We start from the raw sequence: 14307 nt of genomic DNA, 5'->3' as shown, positions 1-14307 counted from the left end.
AAATATTCATGCTTTCTTTCATGTACTTGTGGCTGCTTACTATACATGGATATACCTGAAAATTTTCTAAATCTGTGTATTTACCATATATTACTTCTTGGACTGAGTTTCATATGCTTACTAAACCCTGAAAAATAGTACTTCCATCATCTACTATAATTTTATTTCAAGATTTAGTGCATAAGAGTGCTTTTTTCATTCTAGTATTCTGGTTTGATTGAAATTTCCAGGCTTCTTTCTTCTGTTACTTTTATAATTTGATGAATGATGAGTATAAACCCTTTCTAAGATCATTGGTTCTCATATAATCAGTGATTCTCCATGTGATCTTTGACACTTAACCTTGTTTGAACTTTCTTGAGGTATATTGACCAGAATGTTTTACAGCATTAGAGATATAGACATATATAAAGCATTGGTTTAACAATGTATGTCACTATTAGTGTTTAGATATTATGACATTTATTTATCCATTCATTTAACACATATTTATTGAGAATCCAGTAAATGCTCCAAATGTGCTAAGGCATGATTATTGGCTTTATACAGGATATAGGCTGATAAGGGAGAAATATGCCTTTCCTTTCATCAACTATGATAAGAGCTGTGAAGCAGAGATACAAAGAGGAAAGCCTGATTTAGTTTAGAGGTCAAGAAAGGTTTCTAATGGAAATTCTTATACACTGATGATGAAGATGATGACGCTCAAAATGGTGATATATGGTGATGCTGAATGTAATGATACTAATATCTATTTTTATTGAGTGCTTGTGAGTATCAAGCACTCTTCTGAGCACTTTCTGTGAATTCATCCATTTAATTCTCACAATAACCCTAAGAACTGGTTAGTATTATTATTCTCATATTTCAAGTAAGGAGATTAAAGAGCAAATAGGTAATAATTTGCAGTTGTAGTTGTACAGCTATCAAATGGTGAAACTGAAATTTGTATATACCTGTATACCTGATTCTACACCAAGTTTTTAATGACCATAATCACTGTACTGCCAAATAGAAATAAAGGATGGTAGAAATAAGGCTAAGGACAGATGTTGCAAGCGCTGGGAACAACATGCGAAAAGAACTGAATCATGAAGAAGGTAGCATGTGTTATTAAAACATTAAAGAAGAATACAGCAGCTGAAATATGGAGAAAATTTAAGTGAGGCAAGAGAGGGGTGTGGGGAGTAAACTAAATTGACTGTAATACATATGAAGGATTTGGATTTATATTATGGAGATGATGAAAAGCCATTTAAGTGTTTTAAGTTTACGTGGTATATAAATATGTTTGTGTGTGTGTGGCGGGGAGTGTGTATGATTTTTGCATGTGAAGGGAGCTGGTGTTTAAAAGTTTATGTGTTTAAAAGATTATTCTGACCTCCATACTGAGAATGGATGGCCAGGGTTCAAAAGTGGAGGTGAAACAATGTCAACCAGATTTCATTAGTATCAGAAATGCACTTTGGTGACTTGGAATGGCACTGTGATACTGAAGATGCAGAGAAGAGAACCAGTTTAGATATGTTTCTTAGGACCTGGATCGGTGATGTATTAGATGTGAGGAAAGAGGAAAATGAAGATGTAGAAGAAAACCCTACAGTTTCTTCTTTGTGTAACTGAATGGACCGTATTTCCATTGGCAAGCTCAAAAACACTAAAAGAATAATAAGCCAAGGGCAGTAATGAGTAACAAAAAGACACTAAACTGAGTCTTGCTTAATGCATAATACCAACTTCCTGGTTGGAAGGTAGGGAAGAATCCTGTAAAAGGGACTAGAGTGCAATAATCAGGAAGGCTGAGAAAAAAATCAGAAAGCGTAGTCAACAGAAGTTAAGGAAAACGTTTATTTTAAGGAGGGAGTGGTAAATAGTCAATCGATTAAATATTATTCAGAATATTCAATCTGATATGGTGTCATAGATGTCCACATAAAACTTTCAGTCTCACTAATGAGTGTTCTAAATCTGGATTCAAGCATTAACAGGTGTGCAATTTATATTCTGAAGCTTTTAGTTTATTTACTTTTAAAATAAGAAAAAGCCAAGAGGAAAAATAATTTAAATATGTGATCTTTGAAGTTCTTCCTAGTGTGAAAGTTCTGTGATAACAGTTAAACTGATTAATACAAAAAAAAGAAGGTGTAGATAGCAAGAGAATATTGGTACTCACTGAAATGATTTCTTTGAGACAGCACCTACTCTACTAGTAACCATCCTTTAATAATAATCCCAATTACTTCTAAGCACAGAAGGTAAAAGTGGTTGAGCACTCCATCTAGAAAACTATGAATTGAACAAACGTTAGATATTTGTGGACAGCCTATCGTTCAATGATTGAGAAGAAAACAATTCTGGAAAAGGAAAGGCCATCTAGTCTCATTGCAATCACCTGGGAAATTGCACCTATATGTAGATCTTCTAGTAATAACACGGCTATTTGGGGAGTTTTGTGGAAACAAGATTATGGGGGTGGGATGGGAGGACTAAGGATGATATTGTAGATTATGGTAATTATCAGTTTGTTACCAAAGTAATCATTAATCTCAAACTTATGTACATGAGTGTATTGTGAAGGTTGGCAGAACTGGCAGCTTCATAGAAGTCTGTCATTTCAAATGAGATACTTTTATGTTGTTTATAAGCTACATACTACATTAGGAGATGAAGGGCAATATAATAAGAGACTTACACAAGGTATTGTATTAAACAGCATTAAGCCATAGTAAACCTCACTTTCCTGACCTATACAAAAGGATATTTATAGATACACAATGAAATTATAAACACATTAAGTATTCATTTATTTATACAGGTTGTTTCAATACCTATTTTATGTCCTGTTTTCTGGTGGGCGCTAGGGCCTTCCCTGTAGAACTTGCATCTCAGTTGAGAAAATGGCCAAATAAATAAACTTGGTCAACACAAAGTTAGTGTAGTTCTACACAGGGGCATTTATCTGGAGGAATCAGAAGAACCTTCCCAGAGGAAGTGCTATGTAAGTGGGATCTTAAAGATGAATAGTCAAGAAATGGTATATGTGGGGGGATATAAAGGTAATCCAAGTTTCTGACCAAAAAAATCCAAAGGCCTAGAAGTGAGGAAAAGCATATTGTGTCTGTGGTAAGTCATGCAGGCCGGTTAGCATGGAGAATTGAGCAAGGTCAGGGGCTAAGAGCAAAGAGAAAATTGGGAACCCATTCTCATAGGGCTAGTGTGCCATGATAGCAGTAGGTTTTGGGAGAGTTTGACTTAATCAAATTTGAGTTGTCTCTTCATGGAGTTTGTTATAAAGTCATATTATGGAACATAAAATGAAGGGGATCATATGGCAATCCAGGTGAATGATGAAGAATATCTGAATTAAAGTTTTGGTAGTAGAGATGGAGAGAGTTAGATATATGGTAGAGCTCTAAAGAGGTATGAGAAACAAGAGTGTGTGATTGATAGGGAATGGCAATAAAGTAGTCATCAGGGTTTTTTCTGGGACACCTGGATGGATGGATAAAGGGCCAATTGCTGGGATAGTGTTTTTGTCTGCTTGGGGTGCTATAACAAAGTACCATAGACTAGGTAGCTTAGAAACAACAGAAATTTATTTCTCACAATTCTGGAGGCTGGACATCCAAGATCAGGGAGATAAAGTACGGTCAAGTTCTAGTGAGGGCCCTCTTACAGATTGTAGACTGCCAGCTTCTCATTATGTTCTCACATGATGGAGAGCAGAGACTGGGGAAGCTAACTGCCTTGGACTCTTGAAAGTATACTAATCCTATTCACCAGGGCTCCCCATCATTACCTCATCTAATCTTAATCACCTCCTAAAGGCACCACATCCTTATATCATCACCTTGGGAAGTAGGGTTTCAATAAATGAATTTTGGGAAGACTCAAACGTTCAGTCCATAACATACGGGGAGCAAAGGAGGAGGAGAATATAGTGCTTTCTATTAAGCCCAAGTCAAGTTGAAGTGTCATGGATTATTTAAGTGGCTAGATTTAGTTGGAAGTTGGAGATATATATTATATATATCTCCAATCATATACATAATCCAATCATATATATAATCCAATCATATATATGATTGGATATATATATATATAGTTGGATTTCAGAGGAGCTATTTAGGTGGCAATAAGGCAATACTTGACTCAATGGGAGTAGAGTTGAGATTATCTAGGAAAAAGACTCAGAATGAGAGGAGGAGAGGAAAAAGTCCTAAAGGATGTAACATACAAACAAGAAGCAGACGAATAAAGAAAATGGAGGAAACTGAGAAGTAGCAGCCAGAGAGACAGAGGGGAAGAAAATAAGAACAGTCTGAAGACAGATGTCAAGGGGAGAAACACCCTTCAAGAGAAAGGGAGTTGTCAATAATGTCAAATGCTTGAAAGAAGACAATAAAAATAAAGCTATCAGATATACTAAATATGAAAACATTGAAAAATTTTGTGAAAGCAATTTTTGTGGAGTCATTCAGTTCAATGCCATGTTGCTTTGCTTGGAAGTGAATGGGATATTAGGCAAAAAGTAAGGGCAGCTGTATCAAGAAACTTGTCTGTGTTCAGTTATTACTCATTTCAATGCTAACAGTGGGTGCCTATAGATAAGAGACTAAAGATAAAAGAGTGTGGAGGATTGAAGAAGGGTTATCTGAAGAGTTAACTTCTTCTGGAGGAAATTTCTCTTGTCTCTGCAGAAAAGAGATAAATATTTGGGTATGTTATACCTAATGACCAACTAGCTTACATATTTTTTTAAAAAATTATTTATTTTAAAAGGGGAGGGAGAGAGAGAGAGAGAGAGAGAGAGAGCATGGGGAGGGGCAGAGGGAGAGTATCTCAAGGAGACTCCCCCACTGAGTGTGAAGCCCAACATGGGGCTTGATCCCAAGACCCATGAAATCATGACCTGAGAAGAAACCAAAAGTCGGATGCTTAGGCGACTGAGCCATCCAGGTGCCCCTGACTAGCTTAAATATTAAAGCAGTATACTTACATGCTTGGTTTGGTTAGAAAGTGACCATTTCTTTGAAATGCTTCAATAACTCATTTCCATAGGACACACAACTGGAGGAACCATTGAATATCATGAAGAAAGTGTAAAGTCCAATGGGTAAATACACACATGTGCACACACACGCAGCAGATAAAATACTACTTGTATAAATAAATACACAGTAGACCCGTAATCCTATACATTTTTGAGCAGAGATGTAAGTGATGAGCATATGAACAGGTTTAGCAAATTTTCAGAGACAGTACACTGCTGACCCTAATTTCAAGACAACCACTCTAATCAGTGTAAAAAATCCATTAACCTGGGTGTCCATCAACTTATAACATAGACAAAACATTCTGACAAGCTGGGATTTTTGTTTGCAGTTGATAGGGTTGTTGTCCTATAGACTCAAATGAAAAGATTCATTTTATAAAACCAATACTTCTTCCCAACCCCCATCACATACATCCACACATTTTAATTTTTTTTATGTTGAAACCTTGTAAAGGACCAATTTATCAACTTCTCAAGTAAGGATAGTGGAAGCCATAGGGAAAGAGAATGTCTTTTGTTTCTTGGCATAAGTACCCGTTTGAATTCACAACAGTATGTGAGCATGCTTATAGCATTTTCAATATAACATTAGAGTGTGAAAAAGAAAAGGCAGTGATCACCCTGAGAGAAATGCTATTGAGAATAACTGGAAAAAAGTCATCTTCTTCATGGTAAGATTCACAAAGTAATTCCATGGCAGAAAAGTCAAGGTAAATATTTACTCCAACTTTCTTAGAACCTGCAGGAAGCTAAAACCTTCAGTGTTTCTATTTTAATATTTATCTCATGCTCTCGTAAATTAGTTTCATGACCATCATTTCCCAAAGGGTCACTATTTGAGGAAATTGCAGCATAGGGACCATTCTCTGATGATGATATGGAATAAAACTTTTTTTTTTTTTCAGTAAGGAAAAAAATATCCCCATCAGCCCTTTGGCGTAGAAAAAAATCCAGCTTTTCTCTATACATCCTGGTTCCCTCACCCAGTGGTTGGCTCACCCATATCACATGGGAAAAATACATAATGTTTAGCTATTTAGTTTGTGAAAGAATTAGAAGGTAATCCCTGAGTGGAAAATTTCAGAATTCAGGACGGTGGCTAAACCACCAAAGGAGTAAACTTGAATATTGCAAAGTGTTGTGATTTTTTTTCAGGATCAAATGGTACAAAATTCCTGTGTATATTTGATTTCTCCTGCATGCAAGGATAAAAGAAACTCTGTGATTTAAAAAACAAAAAAACAAACAAACAAAAAAAAACCTTTCTGTCTCATCTGCCATCATGCTCAGCTCCATGAACTATATCTAAATCTATTATAATAGAATCTGAACATAAGTAGTCATTGTTTATTCTCAGTTTATTCAAGGGTCCAAAATTGTCAATCATTTATCAATCTAGAATTCAAACAATGAGTTTATTTTGTATTAAATCAATTATCTGTGGTGTGTATGTGGGGGGGTGAACATTTGAAGAATATACTTTTCACCTTAAATAAAATTCTTAAATCAATGCAGTTAGATATTAGCCATATTTTTGGAAACAAATGAATAGAGCAGGAAAACGGAGTAAAGATGTCATAGCCTCTTCTATGCTAGGAATCACAGGAGATAGTGGAGAAAAGAATTCACAGACATAGGTATAAGGCAGTTACCAAAAGATTTAAGAATAAATTTTGATACATTGTTTATCTGGATTATAGTTAGTTACATCATAGATTTGAGGAGAAAGTTTAAGATTACAGGTTAGATAAGATTGGGATTTGAATAGCGCCTTCACCTCTTAATTTTGTAATCTTGAGCAAGTTACTTTATCTCAAAGAACCATAGTTTCCTTATCAATAAAATTGAAATGATAATATCTACCTTATTAAGTTGCCAAGAAGGTCAAATAAAAGAAAGCCTGTGAAAATCCTTTTTAAATTATAAGAAGTTATACAAACATTAGGAATATTATGCATTGAAAAATATCCAAATAGATAAAATCTTAAAGATTCTTCCCACATTTTATTTATCAAAGAGATATATGAATGGCTCAATTGCCCAATCACCTTATTGGCAGAAAGTCTAGTGTCTCCCTGTTGACTATCAGCAACACCCAAGGGGGACACACAGTCCTAAGAGGAGGCTGTGTATGGTGTTCATTTTATAATTGGGAGAAGGCTAGAATCTGATCAGTCCACTACTGCCAGAATTTATTGCTGTGATATGGTATTGCTGTGAAAAAGCAGGAGCGCGCTGTCTTCCACCTTATGCTGGGCCACTACAGGTATTCCGGTCAAGTTGCCATGGATTTGCAGAGATGATTCTATTCATGTTCAACCAAGTGCTCTGCATTGACTTAAGCTCTTAGAAAGTTCTAATATTTTCTTTTTTTTTTCTTTTTTTTTTTTTTAAAGATTTTATTTATTTATTTGACAGAGATAGAGACAGCCAGCGAGAGAGGACACACAAGCAGGGGGAGTGGGAGAGGAAGAAGCAGGCTCATAGCGGAGGAGCCTGATGTGGGGCTCGATCCCACAACGCCGGGATCACGCCCTGAGCCAAAGGCAGACGCTTAACCGCTGTGCCACCCAGGCGCCCCAGAAAGTTCTAATATTTTCTTTTTTAAAAAAAAATTAAGTTCAATTAGCCAACATATAGTGCATCACAATATTAGTTTTGATGTAGCGTTCAATGTAATATTTTCTTTACATTGTTTACATTTCCATTTCTGTTTCTTTTAGGACACAATCAGGCCCTAGGGACTCCATTCACTTCAGGTCCAGTATGAACATCAGAAACCCATTAATAGTCATCCTTTTTCCTGCCTATCAATTCATGTTCTCAAGAAGAGCAAGATTTTCTTATAAATTCCATGTTCTATGTATGTACTCCTTTGTCCTTCTATAGGAAGCTAACCTAAATGAAATTGAACTTGCAGTAATTTACTTTTCTAAGAATGTCTTCTAAAATCATTCCAATAAATTCCATACCTACCTTTCAGGGAGAGCCACTTTTAGCCATGTCCAGATTTTCTGCAACCTCCTTCATTTGAGCAAACAAAGACAAAATGAAACTCTTAAATTTAATTTTACCCCTCCAGTAGGCTACCTAGTTAACAGTTTGCTATAGATCAGTAATTTTGAGGACCCCATGTATTAATTGGTCAATGCAAGATTCTATAACAAACAAACCCTAGAATTTCGGCAGCTTAACACAATAGACACTTATTTCTTTCTCACATAACTGTCCAAGGTGGCTCCAGCATCCAATGGGCCTTTGTTTTCTGCCAATGAATTAGGGCAGAGAAAACATATTGGCTATTTAACTTGCTGCAGAATTTATATCATCTATAGGTGTACATATTTTATTGATAAAAACCAATCAACCCCTCCTCAATCCATGAGGTAGGAGTGAGGGGACCAGGAAATGTAGTCCTTGGCTAGAAAATTGGTAACTAGCAATAACACAATAACATAAAAGGGAAAAATGAGACTTTGGTAGACAGCAAAGTATCTCTGCCACATGATTTTTATGCTACTACCCTCTGAGCTCTTTAAATTCTGTTCCAATGTAGGGGTGCCTGGGTAGCAGTCAGTTAAGCATCCAACTCTTGATTTCAGCTCAGGTCATAATCTCAGGGTCATGAAATTGAGCGCTGTGTTAGGCTCTGCACTGAGCATATAGAGCCTGCTTAAGATTCTCTCTGTCCGTCACTCCCTGCCCCTCCCCCCCTAAAAAAATAGCAAATTATGTTCCAGTGTAAAGCCAGCACTCACCCTCATAACTCATCTGTTCTCCTGTGTTGATGTTCCAGGGGTCAAACCCCTGATTCCAAATTTGGCTGGTAGAAGTTAACTCTGAATAATGTGGCTTGAAGGGGACCCAACCTCATGTAAGATTTAAAGGGGACTTGGCATTTGAATTTTGAATTTTAGGCTGTATAACCCATGAAGGAAGGTATAACGAAAAGGCTGAAAGTCAGAGAGAAATTGAGCAACACTGATGTCCACCAACAATTCACATGTTCCAATTTTGTGAGAAACAGTGAAAGGTATCAACTATTTTCAGTGAAATTTATTTAAACTACATGTATTTACTGAGATAACTAATTAGAGCTTGACAGTTTGTAGACTTTTAGGTAATCATCATATTCACTATAAAGTTGTGCACCTAAATTTCAAAATCCACTATGAGTTTTTCCCCTCAGTTTGTAATAGAAAGACAAGCCATGTATAGACTCTAACAGAATTAAATGGAAGAGTGCAGATAGTAAACAAAGGGCATTTTTGTCTTCTGATGCTTACAGTGCAATTTTCATTTTGTTAAATAGCTGAGCTATAACTCTTCTAAAGTCACCTGATACAATTTGACCTTTTTCTTCGTATGCATTCCTCAATCTTTCCAGGTTTCTGGTCACCATGATACCTATTTCCTCTGCTGTGCCTTCTCTTCTCCTGCCTCTTGGCATAACTGACTCTTCTCATCCTTCAAGAGTCTCAACTTTGCTTTCCTTGATCCCACAATCTAAAGTCACATTCCCCCAACACCACCATTTCTCTAGAACTTTCCATCAGTGGCATTTTATTTGTTCCCTCTTTGCATTTATATAAACATCTGAAATTATTGTGTAATCATAAATCTCTGGTTGTATATTCACATTTTCAGTTATTCTACAAATGTAGCTTTCTGCTTTCTTTTTCTAAAACCAAACTGAATTCATGTTAAGGAAGTTCTAGGTCACATTTCACTAGGTGACAGAAACTTTATCTCAGTACATTAAGGACATCCCTACCTTCCCCTCCAACACCAGTTTCTGAATTTTAGAGGTTCGCCTAATGCCCCTGAATAGGTGGTGAGGTGTGGTGTGGTGGGGCGGGATTGGAGAAGGAATCCGGTGATTTGTTCTTTTCTGTGAACCTAAGTGAACTTTGAGCTTCAGGATCCTATCCATACCCTTGTATCCAGTTTTGCATTCTTTCTATTAAAAAAGAGCCCCTCCCCCCAGTTGTGTAAGCTTTAGGTCCCACAGAACCTAAATCTGTGCCTGATAATACCTTTAGAAAAGCCATAGAACTAAATGCTGTATTTTCACTAGTTCATCCATCCATGCAAGTATCATTTTCACTTGGGGAGCTTCAAATTAAGAGGAATAGGGACAAATTGCTTGCTCTGATATCTCTGTCATTGGAGGGATCTTTGACACTTCTACCACATTTATGGCAAAAAAAGAGGTCTGAGGGCACCTAGGTGGCACAGTCGTTAAGCGTCTGCCTTCGGCTCAGGGCGTGATCCCAGCGTTCTGGGATCGAGCCCCACATCAGGCTCCTCTGCTAAGAGCCTGCTTCTTCCTCTCCCACTCCCCCTGCTTGTGTTCCCTCTCTCACTGACTGTCTCTCTCTGTCAAATAAACAAATAAAATCTTTAAAAAAAAAAAAAAGAAGAAGAAGTCTGTGTGGCCACAATGGCTGTATTTAAAAGGCTGATGAATTCTCATGCAAAAGTGAAATACAGTATATTTTGGTAACTCCAAAAGAAGAAATTAGAGAAGGGAACAAGAAATAAAGCAGGTTTATTGGGGACCAAATATATGCCAAGCACTTTACATTTTCTCATTACTTATTATGGACAGATAAATGCATGATACATATTATTCACATCTCTTTCCAGAATAGAAAACTTCAGGAAGGATTGAATTTCCTTCCCAAAGTCCTTTATCTAGTAAGCGGGCAAATAGATGCATTCACTTCTTTATGGCTCCCAGTTCTTTACAGATACAATAATTACCCTGTGGAATATGTCTCTGGTAGTATGATATGCTTAAGACCAGCACTGCTATGTAGTATGAACATTACATTTATGTTTTTAATAATAAAATAATGATATTCCTTAAATGTATGTGAATTGTGTATTCTACACTTATTTTTGAGATATCCTATATATTTTGACCACAGCAACCAAACAAATAGACAAATGAAATGGAAAAACAAATAAGTCGGTGTATGCACATAAGTTATCTTTTGTATGAGAGACCTGGAGGAGAAACTGTGTACACTACAGTGACACATACAGCCATAACAGAAGCATTCCAAAGGAAGATAGACAAACTCAGACTGGATTGTAGAATGTGGAGAGGGACGGCAGGGGTGGGAATCTTACGGTTAGAGAAGAAAAAGCTGCTTCGGAAAGAGGGATAGAGGGAGCAATATAAAAAACAAACTCACAATGGAAGGAATCAAAATAAAATAAAACAAAGCTCTTCCATTATTTTCAGTCCCATAAGGAGCATGCAAAACAACAACTTGCTGTCAGAATGAAACTCTGAGTGTTCCCATCAGAACTAAGTTACATTAAACAGGAGCAGCTCTTGTGGCATTATCTGCTGTCATTTCTTGGTAAATCCGTGTCATTAGCATTGATTTCTCAAGGAGAGATTAAAAGAGGTTTAGTTAGGAGAGTAAGGCAGGAGTGGATATTATCCAAGCCAAAGCAGCTCTGGGTCTCAAAGATGACATTCTCCTCTCTGCTTCATTAACTTGCAGAGCTTGTTGGGCTTTGGCTGTTTCTAATTAATTCTTTTACTGGCTTTTTTGAATGTGTATCATCGCTGGCAAACCATATAAAATGAAGAAATCTCTCTAAGGTTTTACCCTTTTAATTATTATTTTTATTGCTTAAATGAAGCTCCAGAATTGCAAATGTTGACATTTTGGTTTATTCTAGTCATTAGAGTTTTCAAAAGGGGGAAAAAGAAAGAAAGAGGAGGAGGAAAAGGGTAAGGAGGAGAGGTGGTGTTGACCGGAGGAAACAAGGGGAGGTTGGTTCTTAACTGTGGAGATGAACACTGAGAAGGGGAAAACAAACAGGTTTGTCAGAAGTGACCTCCATGATGGTTTTGCCCTTTTACAAAAGAGCAGGAAATGAAATATCATTAGAGGTAATTCCTTGTGGTCTCTTAAACCAGCCACTACTCAGGTTACACAGGGCTCCTTGTTGCCCCTGCCATTTGCTTTTATTCATGCAAGTAGTTCCTGGCAAATGTGGTACACTGTTTTTTGTGTGTATCTGTTTGTCTCCTTATGGATATAAGAAATAAGAATAACTTTGGGAAAAATAAATCTCAATCAAAACAAATTATTAACAAGGAAATTTGTTTAGGTGATTCCGAGAGCAGTCTCTTAGAAAAGCCAGCTCTGGCAGGCCTCATAAGTCAGTTTCTACCGATATTAATTGACTATCTATGTAAAAAATACTATGTTGGCCATGAGTATTTATGTTGGGGGATGTTTATAGGTGGAGTGTTACAAAGAAATTTAGAGAAATCTACCCTTTAGTATTTTATATCGAGTTATAAGACACATTCAAATAAAAACATAACACATGCTATTACCAATAGTTTCCTTCCCATACATTGAAAGGAAGTTTGATTTACAAGTCCATTTTTGAAGTTGGGAGGCATTTTTCCTGTAGAATTGTGTTTTAGACATGGTGTTTTAGCTCCCAAGCCACTCACAAAAGCCTATTTAAGTCATAATGTAGCTGAACTACAGTAATGTCCTAATAACACTGTGGAAACTAAATACAAAGTGTAGCAATGTTTCTGTGGGATAATGCATTCAGAATTTAAATTTGCATCTCTAAGAATGGGCCTCTGCCTGCTGCAGTGAGTAGGAAGTTATCTTAACTCCAAGTCCTTCTGGCCCCTTTCATTTCTACTCAGAGCTTCAGCAGGGCAGGGCCTGGAGATGTGTAGAAGTAGGTACTGAGACACAGTAGGGAAGTATCAGAGCATGATGATGATGAGTTTTGAGAAACTGAGAACTTCTGGTCTGTGTTAATCCCTGGGCACATGGTTTGGCCTGGCCAGTCGCTGGTTACAAAGTTGTTTTTCATTTAGGTACCCTAAGAAGAGGATGGGATTCTCTTCTCTCTCTCCCCCAGGACTTGGTCTCACAACTTTTCTCTCCTTTTAGCATATCCCTGAAAAGATTGCAGACTTCTTTTAAGAATTTTTAAGATTTGTTTGCTTTTTTTTAAACTGCTCATTTGAAGTCAAGGAAGATATAGAAAAAAAGGCTCTTTCCTTTTCTACTTCCATACCCATCTCCTCCTCCCTCAGTGTATTTTCTCATGTTGTAGCTTAAACCCTAGACAAAATGCCAAAATATATGCAGAATAATTTATGTTTCAAAGAACAAACAGAACCAGTCATGCCATTCCTATCCAGGAAATGAGAGAATTGAGAGGATAACACACTAATATTAAAAATAATAATAATAAATAATAATAATAGCTCATATTTATTGATTACATACTATGTGCCACGTGGTGTCTTAGATAATTTGCATATATTAACTCATTTAATATTCAAAATAATTCTAAACGGTAAGCACAATTCTTTTTTTTTTTTTAAAGATTTTATTTATTTATTCAACAGAGATAGAGACAGCCAGCAAGAGAGGGAACACAAGCAGGGGGAGTGGGAGAGGAAGAAGCAGGCTCATAGTGGAAGAGCCTGATGTGGGGCTCGATCCCATAACGCCGGGATCACACCCTGAGCCAAAGGCAGATGCTTAACCGCTGTGCACCCAGGCACCCCGGTAAGTACAATTCTTAACCCTTGTGTACAGATGAGAAAACTAAGGCACTGTCCAAGCACAGAGCTTCACAGGTGATGAGGTGATGATAGTTGTTTCAAAAGGAATGAGGCCCCAGAATGCTGCTGAGAAGACTAGTGTTGAGACCAGGGTATCCTGAAGCCACGGGGCTAAGAAAGGCCTAGTTCAGGGGATGTTGTTTCCCTCCAGCCTCCCTTTGGTCCTAATAGCCACGGCAGTTAGTTTAGTCCCTACAAGCCTGAACTGACTCTAGAATCTAGCAAGGTGTAAGACAGAGGGATACATTTTGAAATACCACCTCAGGTATATAAGAAAATATATTTTTTCTTATTTTTCTTTAACTCAATTTCATTTGTAAATATGATTCCCTATTCCAGCAGGTTTGGGAAAATTTAGTTTAGGCATTCTTGAAATGTCCCTAGTGTAGTATAGGAGTCTAAGGTCTGATGTGTAGGTTGAAGGTTTGAAGAGATGCTGACATCCCATCATTTATTTATATAGATTACCTCAGAGACATCCACTATTCCTGGGTATATAATCTCTTCAGGTTCTATGTTGCCTCAGTCCATGCTTGGGATTTAGGAATTTTGAATATGTCTGAGAACGCTGTGCCTGTAGCCCACACATTCTCTTGCCTTTTTAATTGGAGAGTCT

The sequence above is a fragment of the Ailuropoda melanoleuca genome, chromosome 14 (assembly GCF_002007445.2).
Source record: "Ailuropoda melanoleuca isolate Jingjing chromosome 14, ASM200744v2, whole genome shotgun sequence".
Classification (NCBI taxonomy): Eukaryota; Metazoa; Chordata; class Mammalia; order Carnivora; family Ursidae; genus Ailuropoda; species Ailuropoda melanoleuca.
This window is presented reverse-complemented; position numbering follows the sequence as displayed.